At 44.9% G+C, this 15,884-nt stretch overlaps 1 long non-coding RNA gene across 1 annotated transcript in view; it reads left to right on the top strand.

The window, feature by feature from the left end:
• The first annotated feature begins 1,112 nt into the window (after positions 1 to 1,112).
• Positions 1,113 to 15,884, top strand: part of LOC121713687 — a 72,684-nt gene continuing 57,912 nt past the window's right edge. Inside the window, exons 1-2 of the long non-coding RNA XR_006032915.1 lie at positions 1,113 to 1,605; positions 1,754 to 1,809. This is a non-coding gene — a long non-coding RNA (uncharacterized LOC121713687). The remainder of the gene's footprint in view (positions 1,606 to 1,753; positions 1,810 to 15,884) is intronic.

The following is a 15,884-nucleotide window of genomic DNA, read 5'->3' as shown; positions in this document are numbered from 1 at the left end:
AATTGGCCATGCCCGTGGCCGATGGAATTTATGAAGTCAGACTACGGATGGTTGCCCCTGTTGCTTAAATGATGAAAAGTGTTTAACGCATTTCAAAACTTTGTCTGGAATAATAGGCTACAACATCATGCTATTTTCCTTTGATTTTATCCCATGAAATATGGCTGAATATAGCATACTAATATTTTGTATCATGTGTCCTAGCCTCTCACAAAATTCAATGAAATTGTGGTGCAACATGCACCCAGTGGGAATTAATTGGAACGAATTTGCGGCCGTCTGCGAACGGAGGAAGAAGTGGGCCCGTATTCACAAAGAACCGTAGGCCTATCCTAAAGTTTGAGGATGTAAGGATGTATTGAGGAGGATTACATGGAGGATGTAATCCTAAAAACGGCATGTGTGTCAATCTTAACGTTGGGACTCCTATTGTTTTTATTATTATTTATTTTAATAAGAGTAGGCCTAAGCCTAATTCACAAAGAGTCATAGGCCTAAACCATCTGTTTGTATAATTCCACACCACAGTGTTATGAAATGTGAAATGTGTTAAGCCCATGTGAAATGCGCATGCAGAATCACTTACAGATCTCAGTCGCGAGGGAATAATTGTGCAGTCTGTAAGGGATGCAATAACGCCACCAAAACTATTTGTAAATCAGATTAAATTAGTTCCTTATTCACAGATGTCATACAGATTCATATTTAAAACATTGCAAATAGGCTTATATGCAGTCTATTCCGCAACTATTTCATTTGTAGCCGGTCATCCTTAAGATGTTAAGCCATCGCGGTAGGCTACTTGACGAGGGTCGTTTTTACTTTCCAGGAGGAAAACACAAAGTGTCTTTCTTCGTATGATCACAATTTACTTTGCATTTGGATCCCGTCGCGTTTTGTTTTTTAATTAACCTAACCTTTACGCAAGAGTAGCCTACGTAAATGGAAAACCCTAATTCTCAGAGGCGATATTTCACAAAACCTCTCTTGTTGAATGTTGAAACCAAGAAGGCCCTAAGACTCACTAGAGGGCGACAAAGTTTTACAGATGGTGATCAGAGCTAGATATAGGCCTAGTCAGGTAGAGGTCTCTTTTACCAGGTTAACGGCATGCACCTGTGTTTAGGGTTGTAGGCTACACCGTATCACCTTGTGAAATCCACAACAATAGGCTACTGAATTTTAACTATAACCGAGGAAGATTAAACACTCTTGTTTTAAGAAAGACATAGGCTACAATCATCGAATTTAGAGTTCCTAAAACCATTTTCAGTAGCCTAGCTGGTTTATCAGCCAGATGTAGCCTACCCGATTCAACCAGTCCTGCTGACATTTCAAACCGGGAAACCACCGAAAAGGCGAATGCATTTAGTCGGAAATACCAGGACGTTTGCCTGGAAGCAGGCCTACCCCAAATTTTCAACCGTGCCGTTGCCAATGGCAGGCTATACAAACATGGCAAAAACACTTAATTAACAGTTAGGTCTACTTCGATTAATTAACATCCGGTGCCACGACTAGTCTACTACTTCTAGCCAGCCCTGGCCAAGTATAGCCTACTTGACTGCTCAGATTTACCGCGCCGCGGTGATGTAAGCGGCACAGGTGAGACATCCTGTTTACCTTCATGAGCGACACGAATCGACTAAATTATTAAAATGTAAAGGCTGAGGTAACATAATTGATTAATCCGCACATGGTGGATTTGGGAGTAAGCGGAGACACATTCTTTTCTTTTCCCCAATTAAATTAGGGCGACTGCGATGACAACAAGCACACATTAGAGACTGGGTCGCCACGGTAAAGACAGTGAGTAATGATTTTATTTAATCATTAATTGGATTTATTGCACCAACAGTTGGTGTTTAATTGAAAGATAATTCCATTTTCTTTAACGCGTTCCTTTTGGTCAGAGATCGAAGGGGTAATTCTGAAAGAATAATTAAACTAGCCGATGTGGTAGCCTATACTCTCTCCACTGAATAAATCATGTGTTTTAGGGGTAGGCCTATGTCTAAAGTATGACTATCACAGATATATGAGGGGTGGTCTGAATTTGGATATGAAAAGAGTGCTTCATTCTGCCATAAAAAGTTTGCACAAGGTAGCCTAGTGCAAAGTCCTTAAATATATTTTCAGTGAATTCCAACAGTTTTTCATTTTCTTGACGCGTGGTCATTCAAAGATGAACTAAAATAAATGAACAGCATAATATAGCATCATCATATGTGGTGTGACGTCTGTGAATGTAGGCCTACTGCCGGAAGGGAGTAGTGAAATGAAAGGGATGCTCAGACAGATTTGTGTAGTTTAGGCTACGTAGTTTGCACCGGGAGGTCATAGGTGGTGATGGGGATCACTGGTTTGGGAAATAGACTATTGACGGAGCGTTGTCAGCTCAAACCCCGAGTGCGTTAACCGCCTCGAGCAAGGTCTTTAGCCTGAGGTGGCTCAACCTCCGTTCAGCTGGGAGCACTGACACTGTGCTGACTCTCCCGGACCTTTAAAATGACTGAAATTAATGGATCCCTTGGCTTAGTGTGTTATCATATAAAAAGAGCATCAATTCAGCATGCACACATACACACACAGACATACTGCATCAATTCCTTTTTGATCATATTACTAGTAAATATTGGTTTCACACACACACACACACACAGTTACTCCGCATTTTGTCATCTCCATAAATCTCTGGCATCAGTGTTCAGATGCAGCAGCAGCATGTGCGTGCGGCATGGGTGCCTGTTGGAGTGGCATGGCGCTTTTGAAGTTTTATTTGGTGTGCTCTGTCTGTATGGCACTGGACGCGGTCCAGTCCACCTCGCTCTGCAGTCCACCCCCCTCCGAGTCTCCTTGTTTCATTATTTTTTATATGATCCTGCACTTCAGCAGCTCTGATCTTTAATAGTTTCAGCTCGCCGCTCTTGCCCTTTGACTGATTACTGCATCTCTCTCTCTCTCTCTCTCTCTCTCTCTCTCTCTCTCTCTCTCCCTCATGTTTTCGCTCACCCACATTTGATCCTGTGAATCATTCATGGCCGTCAGATTGGTCATCATTGGTCATTTCACATCTCTTGTGTTTTAACAAGCCTTGGCTGGCCAGAGGTTGCAGAACGCCTAAGGACACACTCACACACACCAGCTGGCAGTGGGTGGAGATGCAGGTGTTTGAGAGGAGATAGGAGGTGACTTACTGCATCTGGTAAGATCTAGAGAAAGCAATATCGTATCATATATGTACATCATATCCCACCGAGCACTAGGTCAGGGTGTTCTTCCAAGAGAGAAGCTGAGGTAACTCAGAGGAGGTGCTGTCGTGTCTGTTGAGCTTTATAGCTTCATAGGAGACAAAGGGAACTGATGGTTTTAAACGGCTGGTGTTAAGTGTGCTAGTCCTTCAGGGATGATCAGAAATCTTGGCCCTCAGAAATGTCCACTCGTCTAATCAACTGGGCAATATAACATGAGCTGCGGGCACAGTAGCTGTGAGTAAGTGTCCTTCCCTCCTGACACCTGCCAGTGACCGACACTCGCACCCGTGGGATTTAGCCTCCTGGCTAACATGGCCGCCTCCCAACCTGAGGTGCGGGAAGTTTGCTGGTTCGAGTCCAGCCCTGAACCACACAGTCCACTCAATGCAGTTTACAGCAGCATCCCACAACTGTGGGTCCACACCATATGGGACTTTGTCCAGATACCAAGTCTATTGCTGATCGAATGAAGCACAATAACTGCCTACAGTCAGATAGTCAGAGCCATACAATGAATATCCTATCAGTTTTGCAGTTGTTAATAAACGGGAACACAGTAGGCTAAAGACAGTCTAAATCATTGTGAAATGTGGGGAGCGGCAACAGACGTGTCTTGATGCACGTCTGTGGTCTGCTGTTTTTAGCCATATTCAGTCACCTCCTCCTCCTCTTCCTCCTCTTCTTCTTTTCCTTTGTCATCATCTACCTTGTCGTCTCTCTGTTCTGTGCTCCGAGGCTGTAACATTGTTTCGGCAGTAAAACATTCCCTAACCCAAACCACATGTTCCAAAGTGGGGAGTTGGGAGGCAGAGGAGAGGGGAGGGGTGGGGGGTGGCTTCTCTTTGCCATGGAGGAGAGGCCTCCCGTGTCAGAGGCAGCAGTCTGTTGGAGAAACTGTGCCACACACCCCCATGCTCAGTACTTGGCGCTTGCTGTGATTTCATATGGATCAGGAAGCCCAAATGGGGACCAGACCACTTGGTGGCGGGTGGGGTGTAGGGCTATGTGTGTGTGTGTGTGTGTGTGTGTGTGTGTGTGTTGGGGGGGGGTGTTGTACTGGAGGAGGGGAAACGGTTGGCCCTGTTCATATGAAGCACAATTGACCACATATCCTCTTCTACTGAATGTTTTGACAAGTTTAAGATGTATTGTGTTTTAAACTGGTGTTAAAAAGTCTTTTAAGTCGTATTGTGTCTTGGTGTTAAAAGCCTTGTGTTATTTCGCCACAGTGCCTTTTTTGTCACCCCCCTCACATTCTCTAGTGTTTGATTCTCTTAACAAAAAAAACCTTCCCCCTCAGCCCTCCAGCTCATCTGTAGCTCTGGCCCAGACTGGTTCCCTGGCCCCCTGGCTTCAGTGATGCATCTGCACAAACTGCTTATTAGACCCATAAAGCTTTTACCAGCTGACCCATTGTGGTATTGTAAAGAAGCAGACATTTTCTCCAGACCCCCCCCCCCCCCCCCACACACACACACACACACCAACCATGTTTTTATGGTCATCCCTGATTCGAACGCAGTCAGTGTCCGGTATGGGAACAGCACGGGTGGATGATGACCCTGTGGTGATGGGGACTGCTGTTCTCTGTGGTTAAGAGTATAGGGGAGCCTGTCCAAGTGCTGAGTGTGAATGTGCTGGTGTGTGTGTGTGTGTGTGTGTGTGTGTGTGTGTGGAGCTATTTTGCATGCAGGCTCGTTCCTGCAGCTCGCTGTGGGACAAGAAGCAGGCCCCATGCCCTCCAGGAAGAGAACCACAGCCACATTTCACTTCCTCCGTCAAACAGGGGTCACCAGCAATTAAATGCAAATTTTCCCCTCTTGCCCTCCTTTGCGCTCTCTCTCTCTCTCTCTCTCTCCCCCCCTCTTTCTCCCTCATCTCTTTTGGCTGTTTAAACTGTGTGTGTGTGTGTGTGTGTGATTCACCAAATGAGCAGCTCTGGTGTGTCCTGCCAGCTTCTTTTTGTGTGTTGCGCGGCCTCTGTGACGACTGTGCATATTTGGGGGATTTTTTATTAGAAAGCAGAGCGCGCTGGAGGTGACTGCTTTCCCAAGCCTACTTAATGCCAGCTGTTTTACAAGCGGGAGCGTTAGCCAGTGGTGTTTTTCTCCTTTAACAGCCATTAAACCACTGCAACAGAAACGACCCATGAGGAGGGCTTAGCTTGTTTGGAAATCCCTTCTTATAACTGATCAGGGTTTGAGAATGTTGGGCTGATGTTGCATATGGTATGTATATGCATACGGACACACACACACACACACACACACACACACACACACACACACACACTTTTACTGCTTTTGTCCACTGACACTACTCTGCAGAAGTATGTTGTACAAACACTCGTACTGTAAAAAAAGTTCTTACTGTAAGCTGCTAACACACACACTCCACAGAAGAGGGTGACTTTTGAGATGCAGGGCTCAGCAGGGGGTCTGGGTAATTGAGGCGTGGACAGCCACTCTGTCCTGTTAGGTGGACGCTGTGTTACAGGCAAGCAGGTAACTGAATTTGGAATTAAGATGCCGTTGCCTGGGGCCACTACTGAACCCCTGAACTGTGACTTAAACTCAGTGGTTGGCAAAACCATGTCTCTTATTTCCTAGCAAACAGAGGGTTGAGAAGAGCTTCTACACACACACACACACACACACACACACACACACACACACACACACACACACACACGCACACACACACACAGATGCAGTGAGGGGAGGGGGGTAGTAAGGCTTCACTTCAGTTTTAATCATTTGCCACTTCTTGGAAGAACATTTTCTGTGAGCAGTGCTATGTGGTATTTTAGTATTTAACTGGAGGAAGATCTATTTCTCTTTGTCTTCACTCTTTTTCTGTACAACTCCCTCCACACACACACACACACACACACTCCCAACTCCCTCCACACACACACACACACACACACACACACACACAGGGAAACCATCACTAGCAGCAGTCCCAGGGCCTGTTAGTACAGCGCAGAGAGAGCCAGGCTGACCTCACAGGCAGACGGCCCCAATCCTGATGCTGCGTCCAAACCCTGAAACAGAGTCACTCTTCCCACAATGATCCGCTCTCCACACGCTAGCCCTAATGAATGCAGACACACACACAGCAGAAAAGGGAGAGGAGGGGGAAGGAAAAGGGGTCACGTTTGAGGATAGAGCTGAGCAGGCCCTGTGATTGGGCAGGGTGTGTGGGTATAGAGCTGAGCAGGCCCTGTGATTGGGCAGTGTGTGTGGGTATGAGGATAGAGTTGAGCAGGCCCTGTGATTGGGCAGTGTGTGTGGGTATGAGGATAGAGCTGAGCAGGCCCTGTGATTGGGCAGGGTGTGTGGGTATGAGGATAGAGCTGAGCAGGCCCTGTGATTGGGCAGGGTGTGTGGGTATGAGGATAGAGCTGAGCAGGCCCTGTGATTGGGCAGGGTGTGTGGGTATAGAGCTGAGCAGGCCCTGTGATTGGGCAGGGTGTGTGGGTATGAGGATAGAGCTGAGAAGGCCCTGTGATTGGGCAGGGTGTGTGGGTATGAGGATAGAGCTGAGCAGGCCCTGTGATTGGGCAGGGTGTGTGGGTATAGAGCTGAGCAGGCCCTGTGATTGGGCAGGGTGTGTGGGTATGAGGATAGAGCTGAGCAGGCCCTGTGATTGGGCAGGGTGTGTGGGTATGAGGATAGTCTCGTCAGTACGGTGGCTGTGGGTTAGGGGTACTACTAATGTTTATCATTATACTTTTTGACATTTATTCATTTGATAGTGTGCATGACTCTGCTAGAGGACTCATAATTAGGGATGCACAATATATCATGATAGTATATTTTTACTACCATATTTCTCTTAAGACTCAATCAGGACGATGCAATATCAGGATCCAGGCTTTATTCTTTTCAATGAGGGGCCAGTGGCCCTCAAGGGAGAGAAGTACATGTTTGTTTCACCCCATCATGGATTTCACCAGATTCTCTGTATTCTCTGACTTCTCTGTATTCTCTGACTTCTCAGTATTCTCTGACTTCTCTGTATTCTCTGACTTCTCAGTATTCTCTGACTTCTCTGACTATACAGAAACAGTCTACCAAATTTAAGTGACACACAAAGAGAAGGAGTGACCTACTAGTATGAATATGCAAGGTAAAGGTGTGGTGTGTGGGGATGTGGCCTTTTGGCCAGCTTCGATTGTCTTTTAATTAAAACTACCCCCTTTCCTGGGAAGTCCTTCAGAGGCCTGGACACATGCTGTTCTACAAACATTAACATTTCACACCTGGTGATAGGCAAAGGCCTAAAGCTTTCATTGAATTCAAGGATAAACAAAGGATGCTTGCATACAGACCAGAGACACACACAGGGTACACATGGGTGCAAAAATCACAGATGACCATAAGAAGTACACAGTATGTACATTTACAGAAATGAGGCTGATTCACAACACTTTCAATCAGCAGTCAATATATTATTGGCTGATAAGTGAAAAGATTAAAATATTATTATTGTATCGATAATTTTAGTCTGTTGCCTGGCAACACTGTACTTGAGCTTGGTAGGCTACTTATTTAAAATAATGTCAGTAGTGTGGATGTATTTGACCATTTCAACAAGATCTGCGTAAAATCTATGCCTCCCAAAATCCTCTTGTGAATGGTCTTCCATTTAATCTAAGCAGAGTTTATGGAGTTTAGCCTTGAGAGAAATTTGCAATCTTTTGATGGTGTGTCTGCACGTTACTGCGCTAGTTGGGAATAAATTAAACAAAGGCCTTGGAGGGACGACTCAGTAAATAATAAGTATTTAATAATAAACAAAAGATAATGTGTTGCATTACATGTAAATTGAAAACTGAAATTTAAAGTGTACTGTATGTAATAAGAATATAAAGGTACCAAAATAGGCAAAGCATTATGTTATTAGCTATGGCTAAAGTCTTATTACAGGGTTCTAATCTGACGTAAGATAACCACACTCGTGTAAGAGGTCATTCACAACAAATAGAGCCATCAGTGTTCCCTTCCCATATTTTGCAGCATTATTGGACTGAAGGCTATGGGCCACATGTAGGCCTGTCAACATTTGTGTACAACTTGCAGTGAATCCGTGTGTACACACAATCCCAGGATTTGTGTATGGAGGTTTTTCAAACACAACGTAGGCTACTTGTGAAAATACACACTTCTCTTCATATGTGAAAGTGAATGAAATCAGCATCAAATCATGCGCACATGCTCTTGCTTAAAGGCACTGGAGGAGCTGGAGGTACTCAGCAAATAGGTCCTCAGAATCCCCTAGTGAGTATACTGCAATCCCCTAGTGAGTAGGCCTAGGCTATACTGCAATCCCCAAGTGAGTATACTGTAATCCCCTAGTGAGTATACTGCAATCCCCTACTGAGTGTACTGTAAATCCCCTAGTGAGTATACTGTAAATCCCCTAGTGAGTGTACAGTAAAAAAAAAAAAAAAAAAACCGTCTTTGTCACTTCCCTTAACTGCCAGCTGTGAAGTTCACTTACGGTATATGTGACCCTGCAAGGCGAAACCAGTCATCTTGCGCACAGTGCTTTTTTGAGAAAATCCACAATAAACAAACGTACTAGTTAAAATGTTGAATTTCACGTTTTTGCATAATTCAACAGTAGCCTATACAGTCTACACTTTCATATTGTGAACAAATTTCACGGATAAACATACGTTTTGACTGTTAAACCCTGACTTTATTTAGGTGAAGATTAAACACATTAGCAGTCATTCCATTTGTCCACACCGCTATAAGGTTTTACGGTAGAGCTAAAATGTAGCCTACTCATTAGGCTACTCGTTACTCAATGTGTAAGCTCTCTATCGTTCTTGGCAGATGTAACCGAATATGAATGTGAAAGACTTGCCTTTCAGGGCACGAACGGTCAAAAGCACGAACTTTTAGAAATATCCTGGCGTCATTTTACGGACCAGGAGAAGTTTTCCATTGACGTAGCAGTAGCACATTTTAAAAGTGGGCCTATAGCCAAAGATGATGAATGCGTAGCAAGATGGGTCGTCCTAGTTCATATCTATGAGGGCAAAGTGGAGTTCAGTCAGAGACGGGCTTTGGTTCAGTTCCTGCCTGCACAGGGGCGTGTCACTGACTTATGACTTACGTTTGAACGGCTCGGTTCCACGCCAGACAAGCCGGAGTACAAAATAAACTTGGTGTACACCTTCATTAATGTTGAAGAATGTCGTGGAGGGTCATACTATCACGACATTCTACTGAAATAGGGAGGAGGGTTTGGAGATCATGATACCGTGTCCGAAATGTGCATCCATTGCTCAGAAAAATAAGGCTTTGACAAATTCTGGGAAATTCTTGGATTCTGCCATAGACCTCAATGTTAAAAAGAGAGCCGATCACTGCATACATGTGCGTGTACTGCTACCCTATTTGCATAAATGTCCAGGGACAGGAAATGGCCTCTCATGAAGTATCTTCGTAATCAACCATCTTTGCTATAGCCTACACAATCTGTGTACATAGAACTTATTCTCCACTTACTTCCCCCGAAATACATTAATTATATTCTATAGTGACACCTTATGACCGTCCCTGGTATTAACTAGGGGGCAGAAAAAGACACTCACTCGGTTTGTCGGTTGATAAAACTGGACAGTCAGTCATCCGCTTCAAAGTCACGCTACCGTAAGACTAATAATAGCTGTGTCCTCACACTATCGCATGTGACAATTTACGTGTATTTACTTAATTTTCTCCTCTTCTGGCGTATCGTGACGGGAGAACCATGCCAACTTTGGATGCGGTTATCTTAGCGATATTTGTTGCAATACCCTCGATATACATGTCGTTGGAAAGCTTAGTCAATGGCCGTTCATGTGAGCACATTAACTTAATTTTGTAAATTTTACCAAAAAGACTGATTTCGCCTTGCAGGGTCACATATGTCTGTCACAATATGCACAATGATTGATACACAGACCATTTGATACACAGACCAATGTTAGTTCCTCTTGTTGTCACCAATCTGCAATATGCATACGCCATCTCGAGACATTACGCAGAGATAATCATGTTTTCCTGACGAGTATATTTTCATAAATACCTTTTCACGAGTAGAAAATTGTGATTTCAGTGTGTACACAGCGTTGATGTATGAGGCCCTATGTCTTGTGCTTGTGTTCCATAGATGATCCCTGATGAAAGGGGGTTGGCTGGAGCGTCCTGCGATTGTTAAGGGGTGGCAAAACCACTTCAGTTCTGGGCCACATGTGAGAGCTTGTGGTTTGCTGCATGGACTTTGTTTCAGCGGTCTGCTCTCTGTGAAGGTTTCAATTACCTGGAAAATGCATCCGTGTTGTACGATAAACAACTACGAGCAGCCGACAGCACAGGTCATGCACACAGTAGCTTATTTATGCCGAAACACGACACATAAGAACGACTGCAACATGTGTTTTTGAAATGTATTTATTTGTTTAGAGTGCATATTTGGAAGATTTGGTTAGTGGGATTCGTAGGAAATATGCTGTGCAGGTTTTATATAGTGCCTTGTTCAACGTTTTCAGACACCTTGTTATTGTTGTTGTGTCTGTATTGTGGTATGTAGTATGCTTTAATCCGTTAAATACACAGTATAATTTTGGCTCAATATTCACCCTGATTCAGTCAGACCTGACAAATATTAGAATCGGGCCAGATTCCTGTAAGATTCGTAGTTCTTTGTGATGGAGTTTAGTCACAACAATGCCTGATTAAAAAGACGCAACAATCAATGTCAGTCTCCTGACTACTAGTACATGTCTGTCTTGCACAGTGTGAGCTTTCCCCATTGCAACCAATTGAGACATGTATTTGACGTTAATAAGTCTTATGCAATTGAGGAAAGTTCTTAGTATGTGCCCGCCTTTACCTGGAACCTGGAGATGAGACGCACTCAAAGGTGTGTATCGTTCTGTGATTTCCTGACAGTCATACCTCAAGAGACCACGTGTTTTTGTCTTGAGTTTGGACCTCCTCTTTTAGTTTTACAAAATGTTGGATTGACAGTGCAACTCAAACGCTGAATTATCAATGCTTTTCTGTCAAATCTAAAATTCGTATTGATTGGTCCTTGACTTAAATGGTAATGTATGTCTGCCTCTGTGGTGCTATGTATAGGCTACCCAGAGCCCTGAGCATGAATGCTATGTAGACCCTACTGCCCTGGGTTTAAATGGCTGGGCACTGGGCAGTGTCTTAGAGGTCATGGCTTTTTCACCTTTTTAGAGGTCATGGCTTTTTCACTAACTCCACCAGATTTTTGAAAGAAGAAAATCCATGACATGAGAATGTAGTTGATTCACACAGTATTTTGTTTTTATTTGATAGCAAATTTTCCTAGTGCCACAGTTAACTGGAAACTCAGTCATGATGATGGTCAATCAGGAAACAGGCTTTATTCTTTGATTGATGCGCATTAAGGGACACAAGCTTCACCCAAAGGATTCACCAGCATCTCTAACGGTGGTCTTGAGTGCCAGAGCAGGAACAATAAGAAATACACACAGGAATTATTCTAATTCACAATTATTTCATATTGTAAACGTATAGAGCCTTAAACATGTCTTCTTTGTGTCTTGTCTTTTTGTAAAGTGCCATGAAAGCATGCTAAACATGGTCGTCTGGTGGAGGCCTTCTTGTAAGAGCAGCATGCATGATGGTGTAGCCTACGTCTGCATACTAGTTATTCGTACTTATGCTAATGGACATAGCACTGGATACGATCTGGCTAAAAAATTCAAAATTGAGATTTTGGTATCAACAGGGAGAGAGGACACAATGAGCTTTAAAACAATATCATGGTCAAAGTCATATCTTGAATTATTTCCAAGATACAGCGTTTTGAATTATGGCCTCCTGACATCTTTTTCCAGTTGAAAAACTGAGAATCAAATTTTAAGTTACAGGTTACAGGCAGGTACAGGTATGTCTTGACTATGAAACTTAGGGAAATTCATTTTGAGCGCCTCTCCTTTCATATAACACCAAAAAAAGAAAAATCGATTGTTTTTTGAAGTAATCGGCATGCATCTCGAAATTAGAATGTGCTACTTGTGACTAATTTCTTCAGATCAGGTCACAACTTATTTTTGAGGAACATAGATTCGTTTGGTATGCCTAGAGTTAGTCTTACTAACCTCAACAGTCGTGCAGGTAAATCACTACTGAAAGTAACCCTCTGTATATTTGCGGGCTTTGGTTGAGTATGACCCCACACCTGTCCTTTCACGCCAGCAGTGAGGCCTTCACTCAGACAGTAGGGGAGTCGCCATGAGTCAAGATAACGAGGAAATGATGTACCTGGCTGTCGCAGAGTTGCTCCACAGGATGGCATAGAGTTCCACCCTGAAAAACACAGATTCCCCACCTGGCAATCGCTGGCCTAGCCAAGTCTAGGCTTTCTTAATCACGACCCCTGAAGTTTGGGATAAGGGGCTCTTCACTGGCAGGAGCTGGGGGGGGGGGGGGTGGGGGGAGTGACTACTTGACCCCATCCCCCCCCCCCCCTTCCAATGTGTGGAGATGGAGCAGGAGCCAATTAACCAGGGGAAGATGCTTGCTGGCCCTTGCTCGACTTCGCTGGAGTTTTCATCACACGGCAAGTCCCCGGGCTTCTCGGCACTTAATCAGGATCGTAGGAGGATACTGGCATTAGAGGTGTTAGTGCTGGACTGCTGGAGCCTTGTTCGTCTCTTTTCTCATCACGACCGTACAGTGCATTGTTAACCCAGCCAAGTAGACACAGATCGTCTGCTTTCTCTTGAAAATGAAGAAAATAAAGACCAGAGCTATAGGTAGGGGGAGATGAGGTGGAATCAATGCACCAGAACCATTGATTAGCATGCTAATTTAAGTGTTGGTGGTCTGATTTTTGCAGTTTGCAGTTTTCTTCCTAGAATGCATCTGCTTTAACTCAGCATGTAAACAATGCTCTCCCATCACCAAATATTCGCTTGGATCTCAAGTCTTTTGACAGTGCTATCTTTATGTAAGCTAACATCTCACCATGAGCGCTCAGAAACATAAAATGCACAATTTTCATACTTGGCTATAGTGTATGTGGTATAATTTGTGTGTTGTATGCCTATGAATATTGATATACATACACCCCCTTTACCCTTATGATCATTGGAAGAAGAATGAAGAAAAAAACAATAGGTGTTGAAAGACATTTGAGGACGCCATCTTGGGCTTTGGGAAACACTGATTAATGTTTTTTTTTTTTCACATTTTCTGGCATTTTCTTGACCAAGCACTTCATCGATTGAGAAAATATACAATTGTGTGGGTGTTGATCCTCCACCAGAACTGCAGTAGGTCCTTGTGCTCAGTGCACGCAGCCTGGAAGGGAGAATGTGGGCAAGACAAACAGGGAGAACACTAGGAAGGAGTGAATTAGAAAATGAAGGATATGGAGAATGAGTGACGAGACCTTCTAAGAGGGAGATGGAAATGGGGGCCTTGATTTTTGAAGCTGAAGAGCTCCTTGTCCAGAGCCAGTGTTTTCCAATCCCCTAGGATGCACGGTTATCATGGGCGCTGAGGCTCTGCGATCACAGCCCTTCACGTCTCTTCTGTCAGCTCTTAGCCATAAGAATTTTCTGTCAAAATAAAAAATGTATTTTGTCTCTCCTGTTTTCCCCGGACAAGAAAAGACGTTTCAAAGCCCTAAAGCACTTTCCTCCTCTCCTGTGTTACCTAGCTCTCACTCGCCGATGACATACCTCCATCGGAGTTGGGGCCAACGAAAACACCAGGAGATCCTCTCAAGCTCCATCTGCCCCCCTCCCCTACAAACACCCCCCCATCCCTCCACCAGACCTGACTCCCCAGCCCACCTATTTCCAGACCCTTCGGCCGCCTCCCTGCTTCCATATTCTGAATTGCCAATCCCAATCTAATTTATGGAATATTTTCGGGGTAACAGTATACGTCGCCGTGCCGATAACATCTCCAGGCCCCCGTGACAGACAGGATCTCGGCAGTGTGCAGTTAATAGTATAAACCCCTCCACCCCTAGACCCCCCTGCCCACCTTCCACCCCCCCCCCCCCCTCCATGTTAAAGAGTTGGCAGAGCAGGTCAGAGAGAGAGAGAGAGAGAGAGAGAGAGAGGTACGAATAGACAGACAAAAAGACAGAGGGAGAAGGAAAGAAGAGAGTGAAAGATGGACGGACGGATAGAGAGTGGGAAGAGAACAACGGTTAAAGGGAGAGAAAGAGAGACGGTCTAAGAGAAAGAGAGAGAAAATAATGGAAAGAGAGAAGGAGAAAGAGAAAAGAGAGAGGTGGGCCAGCAGGCTGGGTAATTGGGACCATGTGAGCTGGACCCAGTGGAGGATTAGAGGTACAGCGGAACTGGCCGGGCCAGGGATCGCTTTCAATTAGATGCGCCCAGGGCAAGCAGAGTGAGAGAGAGAGGGAGGGAGGGAGGGAGTGAGAGAGAGGGGGAGAGAGCTGCTGAAAGACTGAAACAAGGAGAAGAGGAGAGAGGGAGGGGTGGGGAGAGGGAGGGAGACAGCAAGCAAGCGATGAGGGTGGAGAACGAGAAAGAGGAAATGAGAGAGAGAAGAGATGGAGGGAGAGAAAGAGGTAGAGGAGTGTGCAGGGGGTTCTCCTCTCGCTCTCTCGCTCCTTGGTGAAGTGTGTGCTCTGTGTGGGTCAGGGCCTATGGAGTGCTAATGACAGGCAACGGGCCGGACAACCCTAAAGGAACATGGTCAGAACACCAGTGATGACCTATCAAGATTGTCCCTCTCCAATGAAACGTGTCTGGGTAACCGGGGGTGACCGGGTCTGACCAGATCATGTCCGTGTACGATGATTTAACTTTATTAAAGACTATGCACTGCCATTGGACCACTGGGATGGACATCTGTGACTCTGTGTAGCCCTTTAATGACTACCGCAACCACATACAGAGCAACTGTGTGTGCGTGCGTACATGTGTTTGAGTGTGAGTGTGAGTGTGTGTGTGTGTGTGTGTGTGTGTGCGTGCGTGCGTGCGTGCGTGTGCACGTGTTTGAGTGTGTTTTTATATATATATGTGTGTGTGTGTGTGTGTGCTTGTTTGTCCACTGTGACTCTGAGAAGGTTGTCAGCAGGTCAACTTGCGTAGTACTATACACATTTAGACTGGTTACACGCAGAGAGTTAGTTAGATGGTGGCCGGTATTAGCCTAGAAATCTAGACGCGCCCCCTAGCGGCAGCAAATTACATTTGCTGCCAGGGCTAGTCTAGCAACTCTCCGTTTGCTTGTGAGCTCCAGAAATCGAAACTCAATCAGGCCAATGAAATCGTGTATAGAGTGGTTAGGTGGGCTTAACATAATGATAGATGGCAGAGTTGCAACGGTTTGGCTTGAATTCCCTGCTACTTGAAAACAAATAAGATGGATGTTGCTGTTGGTGAACAGTGTGACATGAGTTAAGCTTTTATTATGTTGGCAAACGTTTGAACTAGCCAACTAGCTCCGCTGGTGGGAAACGCATGGGACTGCCGCTGTCCTATTGCGTGCAGAGGGAATTTGAAAGACAACTGATTATCCCGCCCCTCGGACTGAGCACTGCGAACGGTGAGTGCCCAGACCCTACATTTTAATGTGG

The sequence above is a fragment of the Alosa sapidissima genome, chromosome 7, assembly GCF_018492685.1.
Source record: "Alosa sapidissima isolate fAloSap1 chromosome 7, fAloSap1.pri, whole genome shotgun sequence".
Classification (NCBI taxonomy): domain Eukaryota; kingdom Metazoa; phylum Chordata; class Actinopteri; order Clupeiformes; family Clupeidae; genus Alosa; species Alosa sapidissima.
This window is presented reverse-complemented; position numbering and strand designations above follow the sequence as displayed.